General features: G+C 45.9%; 1 protein-coding gene and 1 pseudogene across 2 annotated transcripts in view; both read right to left on the bottom strand.

Annotated features, from left to right (window-relative positions):
• LOC309794612 (uncharacterized protein) overlaps positions 1–18,817 on the bottom strand; it is a 312,987-nt gene that overhangs the window by 108,756 nt on the left and 185,414 nt on the right. The window lies entirely within an intron of this gene.
• LOC309794733 (large ribosomal subunit protein eL6-like) lies at positions 8,776–9,552 on the bottom strand (annotated as a pseudogene). Its single transcript has one exon. The product of its transcript is annotated as a large ribosomal subunit protein eL6-like (transcript).

Genomic DNA, 18,817 nt, shown 5'->3' on the forward strand with positions numbered 1-18,817 from the left:
AAGCTTGTACAGACTGAAAGTAGATTAGAGGTTTCCAGGGGCTGGATGGAGAGGGGAATGGGGGATTATTTCTCAATGGATACACATTTTCCATTTGGTTTGATTTTTTTTTTAAGCTAGTGGTGGTAGAAGCAAAATATTGAAAATAATGGGTGGGCTAAAAAGTTCGTTTGTTTTTTTCTGTAAGATGGCTATAGTAGCACTTAGTTGTCTTTAACTTCATTCGAAACAATGTTGTTAGATTGTATGTGACAGATGTCATATCAGTATGCATTTTAAAAAAAGACTTATCAAAATTGGTGAATTTTTGTGTAGCCATTTGAATATTGAACATGGAAGAAAAAAAGCAACCTTTTGGCATATTATGCTTTATTATTTCAAGAAAGGTAAAAACACAACTGAAATGCAGAAAAAGATTTGTGCAGTGTATGGAGAAGGTGCTGTGACTGATGGAACATGTCAAAAGTGGTTTGCAGGGGCTTCCCTGGTGGTGCAGTAGTTGAGAGTCCGCCTGCCGAAGCAGGGGACGCGGGTTTGTGCCCTGGTCCGGGAAGATCCCACATGCCGCGGAGCGGCTGGGCCCGTGGACCATGGCCGCTGAGCCTGCGCGTCCGGGGCCTGCGTGTCCGGAGCCTGTGCTCCGCGACGGGAGAGGCCGCAGCGTTGAGAGGCCCGCTTACCGCAAAACAAACAAACAAACAAAAAGCCCCCAAAATATTTCCTGAATGAGTCTGGGTGTAAACTTCTCTTTTATTTCCACAGAGTGGCCAGAGGGGTTTCCCTCACCACTAATCCCCTCTTCAGTGTCTTCCAGACCATAAAGCTTTGCCCCAATTTCTCTAGGTGGGTGGAGCTCAGAATGAGATCCCCAAGGTACATTGGTTTCTGCTGTTTCCCTTGCTGGGTCCTGCATCTCTTGGTAAATATCTTTGTTTCTATCAATCTGAATGGCCCAAAGCACAGCAAAAATATTAGTGTGAAGTACTTCCCTGGTGGCGCAGTGATTAAGAATCCGCCTGCCAATGCAGGGGATACGGGTTCAAGCCCCGGCCCGGGAAGATCCCGCACTCTGCGGAGCAACTAACCCCGTGCGCCACAACTACTGAAGCCCGCGCGCCTAGATCCCGTGCTCCACAACAAGAGAAGCCACTGCAATGAGAAGCCCGCGCACCGCAATGAAGAGTAGCCCCCACTCACAGCAACTAGGGAAAGCCCGTGCTCAGCAACGAAGACCCAACGCAGACAAAACATAAATTAATAAAAATAAAAGAATAAAAGTTAAAAAAATTAGTGTGAAAATAAATTATGAATATTGTTTCTCGCTGAATCCAGACACACTTACCAAGTTTGTAGTTGTAGTAATAGTCTTCACAACCGACTTCGTGTGTTTAGGCCGAATGGTCTGCACTAGGGGTTCCATCGCCCTTTGCCTGCACGTGCACAAGCACAAGCAGCGAGTCCAACACATCTTCCAGATCTTCTGCTGAGGCCATAGCCACATGCACTATCTTGATCATTATGAGCTCCTTTCCCCCCTTTACTCACTGCCTTCTCTTTTGTCTATTTGGATGAGTCTATTTGCTATTCCAGGCCAGTGGCTGGTGCATACCTCTATGTTTTTGTCTGGGATGGAACCAGCCTGGAGTCTTTTCTCTCTCGTCCTGACCCAACCCACTGAACCCGTCCAAGGACTGACTCCAATGCTTCAGGCTATGGGCAAGTGAAGAGCAAGGAGATAATGTTTATCCTCTTCAACGTAGGAGGGCCAGACCCACGTTGTGTCTGAGTGACTCTGTAGAATGATGTGTCCGTGTCCATGCACCACTTTGAGAGCCGCTGAAATCATATCTTTAGCCTTCAGAAGTAGTTGAGCTTGAAGAAGGCTGAAGTGATTCCTTTCTCAACACTTCGGTGTTGAGATCTGCAGACAAGATTCCCAGAAATCAGCCTTCGGCCTCTTTAAGAAGGAGTTAAGCTCCGCCCCTACGCCCGGAAGTTGGCAGCTCCACTTCCCAGTGTCCCTAGTGGGGCCGTTTAACCTGTGTTCCCCGTCACTGATGCGGCGCGCCGCTTGCCGAAGTCTGTGGATCTGTGGGAACAGCCCAGAATGCCTTCTGCTAAGCGGAAGAGACGCTAAGCCAATGAACACTGGGTAGTGGGGGGTGGGTTTGGACCACAGGCTTGGGGCGGGACTTCCAGCGTCGCTCAGGTAGCGGCTGTTTTGTCTGCTGTTGCGTCTGTGCGCTCTGTCACGGCTTCAGGAATGCGGTGTTGGGCCCAAGGTGACGAGAGCGGGAAGGCTCGAGCGGAAAAGTTGTCCCTTCCCAACTGCACAGCGATATATCTGAAAGTCAGCGGTGGTGGATAACAGCTGTGCCCTCGTCCCTATGCTTCTCCACCGCCCCTTACGACCCCGCTCGACCCACACCTGCGATGGCGGTCGCTGCGTGGAGGGGCCCAGCTCAGGTAAATACAGCGTCCTGCAGGTCCTCACCCTACCTTACCCCCACTCGTGTCCTAAGAGTGAGGGGCGCCTGATCACATCACTGCTTCCCAGCCACAAAGACATTTTTAAAAATCTTTCTGAAAGAATATAAAATATTTATTAGATACAAAGGATTAATATTCCTGACTGTGAATTCATGATATGTTATGGTCAAGAACTACTGAGATCCTCTCTCTTTTCTTTTTAAATATTTATTTAATTTATTTATTTGGTTGCACCAGGTGGGCTCCTTAGTTGTGGCATGCATATGGGATCTAGCACCCTGACCAGGGATCCAACCCTAGCCCCCTGGTTAAGACTCCTGAGTGTGGAGTCTTAACCACTGTGCTACTAGGGAAGTCCCCCAGAGCCTCTCTTTATTCGACACTTCTTATGCATCAAAATTGAGAGAACATGAACCCAGGAGAGAAGCATATAATTTTAAGAGTTAAAGTCAGCTGTTATTTCTGATCATATAGCAGGGAAGGATCCAGAGCTCACTTATGTACTGAAACAATTTAAAATGCAGGATTTGAAAAACACACAGACATCCTTGATCACCATCTGAGAGTCTGCACTGGAAAAAGGCTTTAAGAGTCTAGCAAATGCAGGAAGGTTTTTGCAGCAAGTTCTCATGTGTTCAGCTCTAGGCAGTCTGCACTGGAGAAAGGCCTTACTGGTAGTGCAGTGAATATGGGAAATCTTTTAGCCAAAACTCCTATCTCAGTGACCATTTGAGAGTTCACACTGGAGAAGGCCTTATGAGTGTGGGGAATGTGGCAAAACCTTTATGTACAAATACAAACTTGTCCAGCACCAGAGAACTCACAGCAGCAAAAGGCCTTTAGAGTATAGCTAATGTGGGACATTCTTTAGACAAAACTTCAGCCTCATTAAATACCAGAGAATTCACACTGGATCAAGGCCTTATAAATGCAGCAAATGTGAGAAGTCATTTAGAAAACACTGCGGCCTCATTCCCCACTGAAAAGGTCACACCGGGGACAGGTCCCATAAAAGCAAATGTGGGAAATCATCATTTCCAGGTCTCACATTTTTTTTAGTACTAGAAAGTTCACACTTAAGAAAGGTCTTAGATCTGCAGAGAATGTGATTGGTGGTAAAAGTCGTTTCTTTGGACTTCCCTGGTGGCACAGTGGTTAAGAATCCACCTGCCAATACGGGGGACACGGGTTTGGTCTCTGATCTGGGAAGATCCCACATGCTGGGGGGCAACTAAGCCCGTGCACCGCAACTACTGAGCCTGTGTTCTAGAACCCGCGAGCCACAACTACTGAGCCCGCGTGCTGCAACTGCTGAAGCCCATGCGCCTAGAGCCTGTGCTCTGCCACAAGAGAAGCCACTGCAATGAGAAGCCCAGGCACCACCACAAAGAGTAGCCCCCACTCGCTGCAACTAGAGAAAGCCCGCGCGCAGCAGCAAAGACCCAATGCAGCCAAAAAAACAAAAACGAAAGTCCTTTCTTTTATGAAATGTGGGGTGAGAATAGATGATAGTTGATGTCTGTGAGATGTCCTCTTTGGACCAAAATCATCAGCAAATCATCCTCTCCCCCACCACTGCGACCATTAAATCCTCCCACTCACACTTCCCCCTTACCTCATGTCTACCTTCCTCCATGGCTGTTGGCCCCACACAGCTGCTATGAGTTGTTTCCTCCTTAGTGTAGCACCCAGGAACACATGTCTGGAGCCATTCCTCATGGTGTCAAATCCCAGCTCTGCTACTTTTGAGCAGTGTGACCCTGGGCAAGTTAATGAACTCTGTACATCAGTTTCCTTCTTGTTAAAATGGGGTAATATGGCATCTACTATGCAAAATTGTTATTAGGATAAAATGTTTAAGAGAAGAGCACAGAACACAGCCTGATGCTGTGGGTGAATTAGTGGTTTTGATCCCTGCTGTCATTAGCATTGTGAACATCCTGCCTGATCTCAGCACCTTGTGGAAATAAAGTCTATACACTTCTATTCCTTGGTCATCAATTTTAAAGATTCACCTATATCTGTTTCGGAACTTCTGTTTCCCTTCTTATTCTCCACAGTAGAAGTCTTGCATCAGGCCATGGCCAATTGCTATAACAGAGTATGCATCATACTTTCTCGTGTTTTCTCTGAAAATTTGCTTCATTTATTTCCTGGATCTTCTCTATCTTAATCACCTCTACTCAACAAAAACTGTGCTCCGATTGGATGAAAAATAAAGCCAACAAAACTATTCTTGGATCTATAATGACCTTTAAATTGTGTTGACTTTACTCATAAAATCAAGCTATTAGAAGAAGTTGAGTAGTTCTTGAAAGGGAAGTGTGTTGTTCCTTTTTTAAATCCCATTTACTCTTTTTGTGTTTTGTTTTTGTTGTTGTTTTTTAGCTGTACCACATGCGGGATTTTAGTTCCCTGACCAGGGAGTGAACCCGTGCCCCCTGCAGTGGAAGTGCGGAGTCTTAACCACTGGACTGCCAGGGAATTCCTTCCATTTACTCTTTATTTCATTTTTTAACTAAACTGTACAATGATGCACACAAATCTTATGGGTTCACTTAAATTTTTACACATGTATAAACCAAAATATTCTTTACTCAGATCAAAATTTAGAATATTTCCAACACTTCGGTAGGTTCCTGGTGGCCCAGCCTTGTCAATAGCTCCTCCTACAATGGTAGCCACTATTTACACTATCATCATGGATTTGTTTTGACTGTAATTGAGTGGAAGTAAATGGTGACCTATAAAATTTTCTCTTTTGTGTCTTCCTTGTTTTGAACATTATTATGTCTGTGGCATTCGTCTGTTACACATACCAGAATTAAGTTAGGATGAGGTCAGAATGCAGTAGTGTAAGCCCTTAATTCAATATAACTGGAATCCATATAAGAACAGAGAATTTGGATACAGTCCTTAGAAGAGAATGCCAGGTGAAGATGAAGGCAGAGATTGGGTTGATGCTTCTGTGTAACAGGAATCATTAGAGATTGTGAGCAAATCATCAGAAGTTTTGGGAAAGTCATGACACAGCTCTCAGAAGGAACCAACCCTGCTGACATCTTGATCTCAGGCTTCTAGCCCCCAAAGCTGTGAGAAAATAGAGGGACCCAGAGACATATGTCACCCTTGTCTACTTGCTTTATGGTTGCCTGATTTTCTTCTCCACATTCTCTCTGATAGCCTGTCTGAATTCCTCTTTCATTTCTGACCAAACTGACTGATCCTCACATCCATTCTAAAGCCTTCACTACACATGCATTGAAGATCAGTAAAGAGTGTGTTGAACTCACAGCTACTGAGCATTCTTTTAGCATCTCTATAGCCATTGTTGACATACACTATTAAAAATTCTTTTGCAGGTGCAGTTTGCTTGTGGAAGTTGATAGGAGTTTTTCTCTAAATTTCTCTCATCACTGAAAGAGATGATTGTCCTTTCCCATATTGTGAACTGAGTCACATAAGAAAAACATGACTGAATGTTTGCAAGTTTCAAATGGCAGGAATGATCAGGGATATGAAGAATCCCCAGATATAAATGTTACTGTGAAGTACAAGCATGTTTTATATGTACTTAATATCCTAATTCCAATAATATCTCACCTCCATTCAGTATAAAGATCTCAGATACTTCTTGGTTCTTAGTGTACCACTTACAAGACATTAAACAGTTTGGTTTAGCCAATATTCAGACCACAAACTCTGTGCTGAGTATCTTCATATCCCTTTCTTGGAGAGAGGCATTTTCTTTCTTTTTTTTATTTTTATAAATTTATTTATTTATGGCTGCTTTGGGTCTTCGTTGCTGTGCGCAGGCTTTCTCTAGTTGCAGTGAGCGGGGGCTACTCTTCGTTGCCGTGCACGGGCTTCTCATTGCTGTGGTCTCTCTTGTTGTGGAGCACCGGCGCTAGGCATGCGGGCTCTAGAGCGCAGGCTCAGTAGTTGTGGCACACGGGCTTAGTTGCTCCGCGGCATGTGGAATCTTCCCCGACCAGGGCTCGAACCCGTGTCCCCTGTGTTGGCAGGCAGATTCTTAACCACTGCACCACCAGGGAAGTCCGGCATTTTCTTAATTAACTCCAATTACGCTCCTGTAGAATGTTTTTAATCAGAGGAAGGTTAAGAGCCTTTATTTGCTATTGAATGACTACAGTTCTTAAGGGTCAACTGTGGTCAGTAAGGAGGGCAAAATTTGGATTTAAAAGCCTTTCTTGTCTCTAATACAAACTGTTCATTCTTACTCTAAGATGGTCAAACTTTTTAACAAATTTATTTCCTAATTTCTCTTAATAGTAATTCTGTTTCTTTCCTTATAGCTCTTACTGTATTTTGCTTCATCAATATAATTTTTTGGTATTACTATTCTACTAGTCATTTCTTTTTTTCTGTTTAATTTTAGTAATTAATTAATTAATTAGTTTATTTATTTATTTATTTAGGCTGCTCTGGGTTTTGGTTGTGGCATGTGGGGTCTTTGCTGTGGAATGTGGACTTCTTAGTTGCAGCATGTGAAATCTTAGTTGCAGTGTGTGGGATCTAGTTCCCTGACCAGGAATTGAACACTGGGCCCCCTGTATTGCGAATGAAGAGCCTTACCCACTGGACCACCAGGGAAGTCCCCACTGTTTAATTTTTTCTTTTTGTATGTGAATGTTTATAGTGGCTTTATTCATAATCTCCAATAATTATAAACAACCCAAATATCTTTCAATGGGTATATTTTAGAATAAACAGTGATACATTGATACAATAGAATGCTGACTGACAATAAAAAGAACTATTGAACCATTAAAATGTGAACAAATGTCACAGATATTATGCCAAAAAACATATTACATGGTGTTCTGGAAAAGACAAAACTAGGAAAACAAAACTTTGATCAGTGGTTACTAGGAGTGGAAACTGACTTTTGAAAAAACGTGAAGGAACTTTGGTGGTGGTGGTGCTTCCCAAACTGTATAGATGCCACAACACCGCACACAAAAAAATCCACTTTACCAAATGTAAATTATCAATAAACCAACTTAAAAAACCCATCAGTCATTTTTCACCTATCTATTGCCAAAAACCCAAGTCTAATGACCCATCATTTTAGGGAGCCTGTAGGATAACAAGCACTCTTATACATGAGTATAAATTGGTACAGCCTCCATGGAAGGCAGTTTGGCACCATCTACCAAAACTGCCTAAATCCTTTGACTCAGAAAAAAGCTAATTCTTACCTGGTACTTGCTCATCTGTATGCACACTTCAAGTTACAACATCGCACTCCGGTACCCAGTACTTTCTGAAAGTTTGCTATAACCGAAAGAACTTCATTTGTACCTGTCTTTGTTAACTGGAAAAAAATCGAGATTTTCACACTTAGGAAAAAAGGCAAAGGGGGAAAACAGCAGTTTGTTTTGCAGAGAGCCACTAGAGACGGCAGCATGTCTGGGCAGTGGGAGTGGCACTCCCAAGCTCTTTCCCTGGGAACTACACTCTGGCATCTCAGCATCCAGAGCCATCACTTTGAATTGTCTGTGAGCATCTGTGTTTTATCCCATTTATGCCTCTTTTAGCAAGATGTGTCATAAGGTAATTTCTTCACTTTTTGCCATTTTGGCTTACAGAAGGTTTCAGAGGCATACTCTTACTTTTGGATAGCAGGGGAAACCTGTATAATTACAAATGATGGAAACCCAAATATCCATAGAATGCACTACTATACTATGCAGCAGTAAAGATGGACACTTCCTATGGAATAATCAAATTCACTTGTTATCTGTATAACAGCATGTACTGCACATGGGGTTTTTGGTTAAAAACGGGGAAAGGTAATTATACTAATTTGTTGTGTATGCTTTAAGAAACTAGATACACAAGAAACTAATAGCAATGACTATGGAGAAGGACTGAATTGGGCAGAAATGGATGTTAATTCATGGAAAGGGAGGGAAGTTTGTGGCCTGAAGAGCCCACAGTTGTTTCTTATCCATGTACAGTTAATACTGACTTGTTCAGTGATGGCTGGGGAAATGCCACTACTTTGTATTGGTAGGTGCTTTGTGAAAAAGCTGAGAAGACACTTAGGAAGCTAAGAATGTTGATCCAAAGAGGGGATTCCACTGCAGCTGATAGCACTCCCCTCCAATCCCACTCCTTTTAGTAGAGGCTAACATCCCATCAAATTGGCTGAGTCATACCACACCTTCAGGCAGATTAAAAAAAGAGAGAGAGAGAGAGAGAGAGAAAAGACACAAATGAAATGGACTGAGTTATTTAATTAGGTTCTTTGTAAGAAGTTTAGAACTCTGCTTTGTGAGGATAAATTCTGTTTGTGAGAGCAAACACAGAGCGGAGGTAACCCTGGAGCTGAGGAACAGCTTTGATTCTTCACAGAATTTGTGAGTCCACAGCTTTTTGAGCAACCTTGCGCTGCTCTGTAATCTCGTATTTCTCTCTCTGTGTGTTGAAGATCTCACCTTCCTGGTGCCTGGGCTTACGCAGCTTCTTGAAGTAAGCGTCAGTGAGATGTTCTGGGATTTTCACACCACTGGTATCAATTTTGGTGGAAGTGGCAATGACAGATTTCTGGTGTGTTCTCCGCAGAGGATCTCGATTGAGGGACAGAGGGCCAGTCACAAGTAGCAAATCCACCGATCAGCTGCTTCAGGAAAACGACCCTCTTGCCTCTGTGGCGCCCAGTGAGGATAATCAGAATGGTCCCAGGAGGGATGCTAGCGTGCAGTTTTCTCACATGCTTACTGAAGGGTTTTTGCCGTGACTCAACAGCTTTCAAGGCACATCTTCAGTAGGATGATACCTAGGCATTTTGCGAAGTCTAACCACCTGGGTAACACCATTCTTGTCACCACCAACTAGTTTTGTGACAATAGCAAGGACCTTCACCTTCTTTTTCTTTTCAACCTTGGATTTAGATGCTGAATAGTTCCTCTTGTACAAGGCCTTTCTGGAATACATAGCCGATCGGGAATATCTGCCAATGCCTCTGACCAGGACAGGGTTTCAGCTGCAGTGGGGCTTCCCCTTCTTAGCCTGCTTCACCTTTGTAACCTTGTCACCAGCCTCAGCCTTCCTGGCTTCAGGTTTTTTCTCCTTAGTATCTGGTTTCTCAGCCTTTTCACCTGCCATCTTGCAAGATGGGAAAGAGCCGCTCTGTTTCATTTTAAAGGATGTTAATAGGTTCACCATCTTGGCGGGGTGCTGAAGCAGTCTTGAGGTTTCTACTCCCTACGTTCTGCTGCGATTCATTCTGATTCTCCTCTCTGCACCGCTGCTACCTCCCATTAAGCCCTCACCCTCTCCACCTGGAATATGTATTTAAACTTGACACATATGTCATGTGTTACCATCAAATGCAGGTATGTGTTAAAACTGGGGATATAGTCGGGCACAAAACATAAAAATCCCTACCTGTCTAGTGGTAATGAGCTCCCTTCAGCTTTTGTTTATCTGGTAATGTCTTTATTTCTCCTTCACTTTAAAAAAAATTAATTTATTATTTATTTTTGGCTGCGTTGGGTCTTCGTTGCTGCACGTGGCTTTCTCTAGTTGCGGCGAGTGGGGGATACTCTTCATTGCGGTGCACGGGCTTCTCATTCTGGTGGCTTCTCTTGTTCCTGAGCATGGGCTCTAGGCACATGGGCTTTAGTAGTTGCAGCATGTGGGCTCAGTAGTTGTGGCTCCTGGGCTCTAGAGCGCAGGCTCAGTAGTTGTGGTGCACGGGCTTAGTTGCTCCGTGGCATGTGGAATCTTCCTGGGCCAGGGCTCGAACCTGTGTCCCCTGCATTGGTAGGTGGATTCTTAACCACCACCAAGGAAGCCCTCACCTCTTTTTTTTTTTAAATACATATATGCTCTTTTTTAAAATTTATTTATTTATTTATTTATTTATTTATTTATGGCTGCATTGGGTCTTCGTTGCTGTGCACGGGCTTTCTCTAGTTGCGGTGAGCAGGGGCTACTCTACGTTGCCGTGCATGGGCTTCTCATTGTGGTGGCTTCGCTTGTTGCAGAGTACGGGCTCTAGGCACGTGGGCTCAGTAGTTGTGGCTCACAGGCTTTAGAGCGCAGGCTCAGTAGTCGTGGTGCACCGGCTCGGTAGTTGTGGTACATGGGCTTAGTTGCTCTGCAGCAGGTGGGATCTTCCCGGATCAGGGCTCGAACTCATGTCTCCTGCATTGGCAGACGGATTCTTAACCACTGCACCACCAGGGAAGCTCATCCCTCATTTTTTTTTTTTTTTTTTTTTTTTTTTTTGCGGTACGCGGGCCTCTCACTGCTGTGGCCTCTCCCGTTTCGGAGCACAGGCTCCAGACGCGCAGGCCCAGCGGCCACGGCCCACGGGCCCAGCCACTCCGCGGCACGTGGGATCCTCCCGGAACGGGGCACGAACCCGCGTCCCCTGCATCGGCAGGCGGACTCTCAACCACTGCGCCACCAGGGAAGCCCCATCCCTCATTTTTTAAAGGGAGTTTTGCCAGGTATAGAATTCTCAGTTGACAGTTTTGTTTTTAATCTCTTTGGGGGAAAGAGGGCTTGGAGCTTACTAGTCCACCATTTTGCTGATGTCACTCCTCACATAGTGTTGTTTTTTGTTTTGTTTTGTTTTGTTTTGTTTTGTTTTTTGTGGTACGTGGGCCTCTCACTGTTGTGGCCTCTCCAGTTGCGGAACACAGGCTCTGGACGCGCAGGCTCAGCGGCCATGGCTCACGGGCCCAGCCACTCCGCGGCATGTGAGATCCTCCCAGACCGGGGCACGAACCTGTGTCCCCTGCATCGGCAGGCGGACTCTCAACCACTGCGCCACCAGGGAAGCCCTCACATAGTGTTTTAATTGCAACTTTTTTAACTTAAAAAAAGAATGGGTCTAGCAATCTGGATTGGATGACCTGGTGACACAGTAAAAACTTGGTCAGAACTAGGAGAAAACTAGGAAAAAGAGCACACTATGTTTTTGCCTTTTCCTGTTTGCACATCTGTCCATATGTCATTTCTTTTAAGAAGTTTTTAGAAACAACCTGTATGTAATTTCAAAATTTAAATAAATTTTTTACTGAAAATATTGTCATGGAAATGTTTGATCTTTATTTCCTTCTCTTATTTATTAATGTAGAACACTGTCATATTGACTTTAGTTTTCATTGGAAATAATTCCTCTTTTTTGGTTAAATCCAAAGTTTGGTACACAGGTTTATTTTAGTTTTGTTTTCATTTATGTGACTATATCTTAAACTATTTTGTTATATCTATTCAGGCACTATAACTACATAATTCTAAAACAAAAACAAAACAAGTACATTCTGAACACTATACTTCTAATCTCACAGGTGCCCCTTGTATACAGTTTTTATTTTTCCATTATTAAGATATAAATGCATAAATATATAGAAATGCATAAACTATATGAATTATATTCACTTTCTTGCGAAAATAAAGCTAACTGCACAAAGTATTCTGATAGTTACTGACAGTTTAGGTCTGCATAGTTGAAATAACTTACTCCTCATGTCCACAGCTGCCCAGTGCTCTCTTAGGAGGATGCACCCTGATTTATTCAATCTTGGTTATTACCAAAAATGCTGCAAAAATAGTTTTGTGTTTGTGAAAAAAATCTGTTTTTAACATTTATATTAAGTTGGAATCATTGTTAGGAGAGCAAACAAATTTACTGGCTCTAATAACAGGTACTCAATATTTTATAGTCTCCAGAGTCCTCTGATTGCAATAATATCAAACTCTGACCTTCCCTCTAAATTTAAAAATAATGGTTTTTAGTAATCTAAATGTGAGTATTAATTTCCTCACTCAGACTAAGGCTGGGATGCTTGGAACTTTCTCACTCCTTTATCTGTATAACTTCACTTTGGTCTCTGTATACATTCTTCCATCCACTGACTTGATTCTTAATCAGCGGGTCATGGCCAGCTCTTTGGTGCTTTCCCTCCAAAGAAATCCCTCAGATACTAGCAGCTTTTGGATGGCAATATTGCCTGTATGATTTTGGATGTAAAGTTCTATTTACACTGAACGGGCAGAGGGGTTTCCCTTAGCACCACCTGCCTCTTGAGTGACTTCTAGGCCATTAAGCTTTGTCCAGTTCCTTTACCACCTGTCACACTTGGGGCATAGTCTCCACTTTTCCCAGTTGTCCAAGCTGGCAGAGGGGTCCTGTGGGGGGGGGGGTCAAGCCACCAGGGTGAGCCCTGGACTCTGGCTGAGAACAGTGCCAGCCCTTTACCACACAACTGCTGAGACAATCTCGGGACTGGCCTGAGGGAGCAGGACCTGTCCAGGACAATGTAACCATCACCAAGGCTTCCTGCTATCCTCAAAGTACTGTGGCCAAATGCCGCCCCAACTTTGCAACCCAGACTTACCTGCATCCCAGGACCCTAAGAGGACATCTTCACCTCTTCTCTTTCATTCTAATGTACTTTTAATTTAGCACTTCTTTCACGTTTTCTGTCTGTGTTCCTTAAATGGTCGAAAACTCACAAGGGCAGGCTTGTTTGTCTTGTTTTCTGACTTTTCTTGTGCACCTACAGTAGTGCCTGAAACTCAGTAGATGCTCACTGAACATTTACTAAAGAACTGAGGGACTTCCATGGTGGGGCACCGGTTAAGAATCCGCCTGCCAATGCAGGGGACACGGATTTGATCACTGGTCCAGGAAGATCCCACATGCTATGGAGCAACTAAGCCAATGCTCCACAACTACTGAGCCTGCGCTCTAGAGCCTGCGAGCCACAGCTACTGAAGCCTGCACACCTACAGCCTGTGCTCCGCAACAAGAGAAGCCATCGCAATGAGAAGCCCGTGCACCGCAATGAAGAGTAGCCCTTGCTCTGGGCAACTAGAGAAAGCCCGCATGCAGTAACGAAGACCCCAAAATAATAAATAAATAAATAAATAAAATTTATTAAACATGACACCCTAGATTCCACATCCATTTTTGCTTTTTACTGTTAAGGCTACTTTGAAAGTCCTTTTAAGCTATACTTCAAAGTATTAATGTTTTCACGAATGAAAAAATAATCACATTTCTAAAACAAAATCCTGAGTGGCCAAAGTTTTAGCATAGCCACTGCTCAGATAACTGTCTCTTCTCAGACTCCAATGTGTCCTGTTCAGTTTTCTTTGAGATCCTAACTTTTGTTTTTTAATCCTCTACTGATATTTTCCCAGAGCTATCCAGCCATTATCTTTAAATAAGTACATAATCATTAGTGGCTTTCAGTGATTTTCATTTCACAACTTTTTCTGGAATAATCTCAGCTCCCCATGCCCACGCAATCCCTGCTATAACAGTAGGAATGATAATCACTTCTCATCAAAGAGATCAGATTTTGGTGTCCCCCCAATTTTTTGTTTTGTTTTGTTTTTTCACAGTTTAATTTATTCATTTTTCAATAAGTTTAAATCCTTGAGGGGTATGGCATCACACAGATTCTGTGTCCACGGCCTTGGCAGCAAGGTTGCTTGGGAATTCGGCACGAACCATGCCACTGTCTCCGTGAACACAAGCTACCTTTCCCCATGTTACTCTGGTTTTGTTCGGTTTTCCACCAGGAGTTACTTTGTTTTCTTTGCTTTGTACACGTAAGCACGTCTCTTGCATGGATATTTAGAATTCTGTTTCATTTCGAGCGTGGACCCCTTCCATTTTTTTTAAAATATAAATTTATTTATTTATTTTTGGCTGCATTGGGTCTTCGTTGCTGCGCGCGGGCTTTCTCTGGTTGCGGTGAGCGGGGGCTACTCTTCATTGTGGTGCTCTGGTTTCTCATTGTGGTGGTCCCTCCTGCTGCGGAGCACAGGCTCCAGGAGCACGGGCTTCAGCAGTCGCAGCATGCACGCTCAGTAGTTGCGGCGCACGGGCCCAGCCGCTCCGCGGCACGTGGGATCCTCCCAGACCGTGTCCCCCGCACAGGCAGGCGGACTCTCAACCACTGCGCCACCAGGGAAGTCCCAGACCCCTTCAATTTTAAGAGCTATGTGCTCCCTCTGGTTCCGGAGACTGGGCTTACAGCCAGCAAAAATGGCCTTGGACCACAGCCTTCCAGGCATATTTGTCCTTTCAGAAGTCCTGTTCCCAGCGGGCCTCCACAGTCTTCAAGATGGTTGAAATAGAAAAGCCGATGTCCCAAACTTTTATCTCGGGGTTCTGGTATCTTTGTACAGGTGCTCTAACCGGGCCACTTTACCGGGCGGTCCAGGTGAGCAGCGCTCCACGCTCGGTCCCAGAGTTGTTGGAACTACATTTCCCAGAGGACGCTGCGCCGGGGGCCTTCGGCGTTAAGCCAATTAAAGCTCAGGAGGAGGGCACTTCCCTGCGAGAGCATCGCGTAGGGGCGGGACTTCCGGCATTCTCCTCGTGGCGGTCGTTTTGTAGGCGCTTGGAGGCTGTTCGCTCGGTCTCAGGTTCCGCAGCGGCGAGTCGAGACCGAGAAGGTCGGAGAGGAGGTGCTGTCCGCGCCAGGCCTGGGGTAGGGTCCACTGTGCCCACGTCCCTCCTCCTCTCCCGCCTTTCCCCGCCCCGTCCACAGTCCGATGGCGGCGGCGGCGCTGAGGAACCCGCCTCAGGTAAACGCTCGTCCTTCGGCCCTCACCGCCCTCACCCCACAAGACACTAAAGCCCCGAGTGCGGGGCGCCGGCTCACGTGCCCGCAGCCCAGACCCCGGTATTCAGGATGGTGAGGCGGCCGTGGGTGAGGCCCTGTTTCCGACAGACGGTGTGATGGCGCGTGGCAGAGGGTCACAGGCGGAGGGACCGGCAGGTGCAAAGGCTTGGAGGTCGGGTTGAGCCGGGAGGATTCGGGAACTCCGAGGTCTGCCTTGTGTGTTCAGGGAACAGCGAAGGTGAGGCGGAGTCGCGCTTGGGATGCCAGGCTGCCATTTTCTGGAGGCCGGGAGCATTGAGAGTTGTGAACAGAAAAGGACTTTCCTGACTTAGGCTTTCAGAAGTTTTCCAAAAGCTGTTCAGAGGGTTCGACTGGTTGCCTCGCGTATTGGTACCAGAATGTTCAGGTGCTTGCAGGGGAGACTGAGCTAGTTCAAGGGAATCTCAAGTCTCCTTTGTTTCTCATGGGAACAGAGAGCAAGGGGGCAGGAGTGAGGCCTGGAATGGCGCTCTGAGAAGTTGAATGTCTATTCTGCAGGTGATGGGAACAATGGGAGGTTTGGAGCAGAGGAGGGAGGTGATCTGACCCAGCTCTTATCAGGCTCCCTGTGACTGCAGAATGGAGAACCGAATGGGGCGGCGGGTGAGGAACGTGGTAGGAAAACCAGGGAAGACGCTACTGCAGCAGTCCAGGAGAGTCTTGATGATGTGGACCAGTGTGGTGACCTTGGAGGTGGTAGACATGGTTAGATTCTGAATTCAGTTTTTTCATTAGATCTGCTCAGATTTTCTGATTGTGAAGGTGAGAGTGGAAGCCAGGGATGACCGCAAGGTTTTGGGGTGTAGCAGCCAGAGGGATGGAAGCTCCATCAGTTGGGATCTGGAATTTGGAAGTAGGATTAATTTTCTTTTTCTTTTTTTTTTTAAATTTCTTTTTGACTGCGTTGGGTCTTCGTTGCTATGCCTGGGCTTTCTCTAGTTGTGGCAAGTTGGGGGCTACTCTTCGTTGCGGTGCGTGGGCTTCTCATCGTGGTGGCTTCTCTTGTTGTGGAGCATGGGCTCTAGGCACATGGGCTTCAGTAGTTGCCACCCGTGGGCCCTAGAGTGCGCAGGCTTCAGCAGTTGTGGTGTGCGGGCTCAGTAGTTGTGGTGCACAGGCTTAGTTGCTCCGTGGCAAGTGGGATTTTCCTGGACCAGGGATCGAACCCCCATCCCCTGCATTGACAGGCGGATTCTTAAGCACTGCGTCACCAGAGAAGCCCCAGGATTAATTTTCAATTGGTATTAGGGTTTTTGTTTTGGCCATGTTAAGTGTATGAGATGTTTCAGAGAACAAATCAGCAGAGGTATTAAGTGGGCAGCTGGACACACAGGTCTAGGTCTCTGGGGAGGGTTTCAGGACAGACACCTGAAGAAGGTGGTGGATAGTATGTGGACCAGGGTAGAGCTGTGTGTCTTGGCTTAGACGGCTAGAACAGAATACTTTTTATTTCTCACAGTTCTAGGAGCTGGGAATCCAAAATCAGAGTATTGGCAGGTTGGATTCCTGGTGGGGGACTCTCTTCCTGTCTTGCAGATGGTTCCCTTCTCCCTGTATCTTCATGTAGACTTTTCTTGGTACAAGGAGGTGGACAGAGCAAGAGATGCCTGCCTTCCTCTTATAAGGGTTCCTTCTTACAACCTAATCTAAACCTGATTACTTCCCAAAGGCCATGCCTCCAACTACCATCACATTTGGGGTTAAGGCTTCAACATAACAAATTTTGGGAGGATGCATACATTCAGCCCATAACACTGTGGATCACATTTAGTGGCGATAATCTTGGTCATGATAGTGTTAATAATAGCCCAGGAAGGGGAGAGTGGGGTCTGAGAGCTGGGCCTTGTCCTTGGGCACCAAGGTAGAGGATGATAGACATCACAACCATAGGTGAAGGAGATAAGTGGTCGTGGGAACAGTGTGGGAAAGAGGATGAGCTACCAGGTGATGTAGATTTCTGAGGGATGAGCGCACCTGAGACGGAAATGGCGGCAAAGGAGCGGTTGAGGCAGGATCGACCGTGAGGCCAGGTCTACTGCTTATTCACTGCTCTATGCTGCGACCTTCTGTTTCTGGGGGGTTTTAGTCAGGTTGGTGGATTAGTTTAAGGGGCACAAGTGGTCATCTGGGAGAGTCACTGGACCTGGAGTGGAAAGTGTCTGGGACTGTGTTTTGAATGATGGTTAGGAAGGGAGGGGAAGTCTGTGACGGGAGAGCACATCAAGTGTAGCTCATGTGGAGGAAGGCCATGACTGTATGAGATGCACAAGTGGTTCTGGGTGGCTGAGGTGGAAGCAAGGAGCAGTCAGGCAGGACTGCCAATGGCCGTGGGGGCCAGTGGAGATCTGGGTAGTTGGATCCTGCTTGAATTTGCCAAGCATTCTGTCTATGCCACGTGTTCTGTGACACATGGGAAGGAGAGGCAGATGCCTATGTTGCAGGGCAGGAAAGAGGTGGTGACTGAGAGAGTGACGTTGTACAAAGAGTGATGTGGAAAGGGAGTGTGAGCTGATGGCCTGAGGGCCCTGGCACTGAGGACATAAGGGTGAAATGCGAGCCCACACCCTGGGTTACGTCTGGGAGGCATGATCCTAGGAGAATGGCCTCTTAAGAGGGAGTCCTTCCCTGTGTGCCAGGCCCAGAGCATAGGTATCATCTGTCTGTCCACCTGCCTGGTGCTGTGGGTGGACAGGGTAATCAAAGCGACCGCGAGAAGAGTGTGCACATCAGTGACAGCAGAGCCTGGTACCTCCTCTGAGATGAGGAAGTGGCGGGGGGCGGTGAGCAGGGTATGAGTGGGTGGGTGGACGAACTTGGGGTCCTGTGAGAGAAGCTGGTCACGGACCAAACTGTCCCCATCATGGCAGGCCTGTGTGACCTTTGAAGACGTGGCCATTTACTTCTCCCAGGAGGAGTGGGGGCTCCTTGATGAGGAACAGAGGTTTCTGTACCATGATGTGATGCTGGAGAACTTTGCACTTACAACATCCCTGGGTAAGGCCTTCATATTCCTCCCAGTGTCCTCAACTGTCCTCTGTCTTTCCCCCTGTCCAAGAGGCAGCTCTCTCCATTCCATGGCTAGACCATTGTCTCTGCTAACTTCCCCACTTGCCTGGCATATGTGCTGTGGATGCCAGTGCTGAGCTGTGTACATTGCCCCGAGCACTGTACTCCTCAAGCAGCCCCAATGTCTGATACCCCGAGGAATGCAGGGAAGTGTCTGCGAGTCAGTCCGGCAGTCAGCCTAATAGAGCTCACATTTCTTGTCCTCTCCTTGGCAAGATGACTGTGTCCAGATCTATGGTACCTTGTGCCCCAGATTCTTCCCCTTTCCTCTTTTTCTTGAGATATAATTGGCATAGGACATATTAGTTTCAGGTGTATTATACAATGATTTGGTATTTGTATATGTTGCAAAATGCTCACAATAGTAAGTCTAGTTGACATCTATCACCATATAGCGTTACACATTTTTTTTTCCTCGTGATGAGAACTTTTAATTTTAAGACTTCCTTGTGACTGCCTGTATCAGGATTGCAGGCATTGTCATTGTCACTATATATAGGCTTTTCTTGAAAAACCCTGTTTTGGGATTTTGTTGTAATATTCTTTCCTTTCCTGGGGTCTGCTGTTTCCTGAGTTGCTCTGAGCCAGTGCTGACC

Source organism: Mesoplodon mirus (assembly GCF_964341445.2).
Source record: "Mesoplodon mirus genome assembly, chromosome: 19".
In the NCBI taxonomy this organism is placed as follows: domain Eukaryota; kingdom Metazoa; phylum Chordata; class Mammalia; order Artiodactyla; family Ziphiidae; genus Mesoplodon; species Mesoplodon mirus.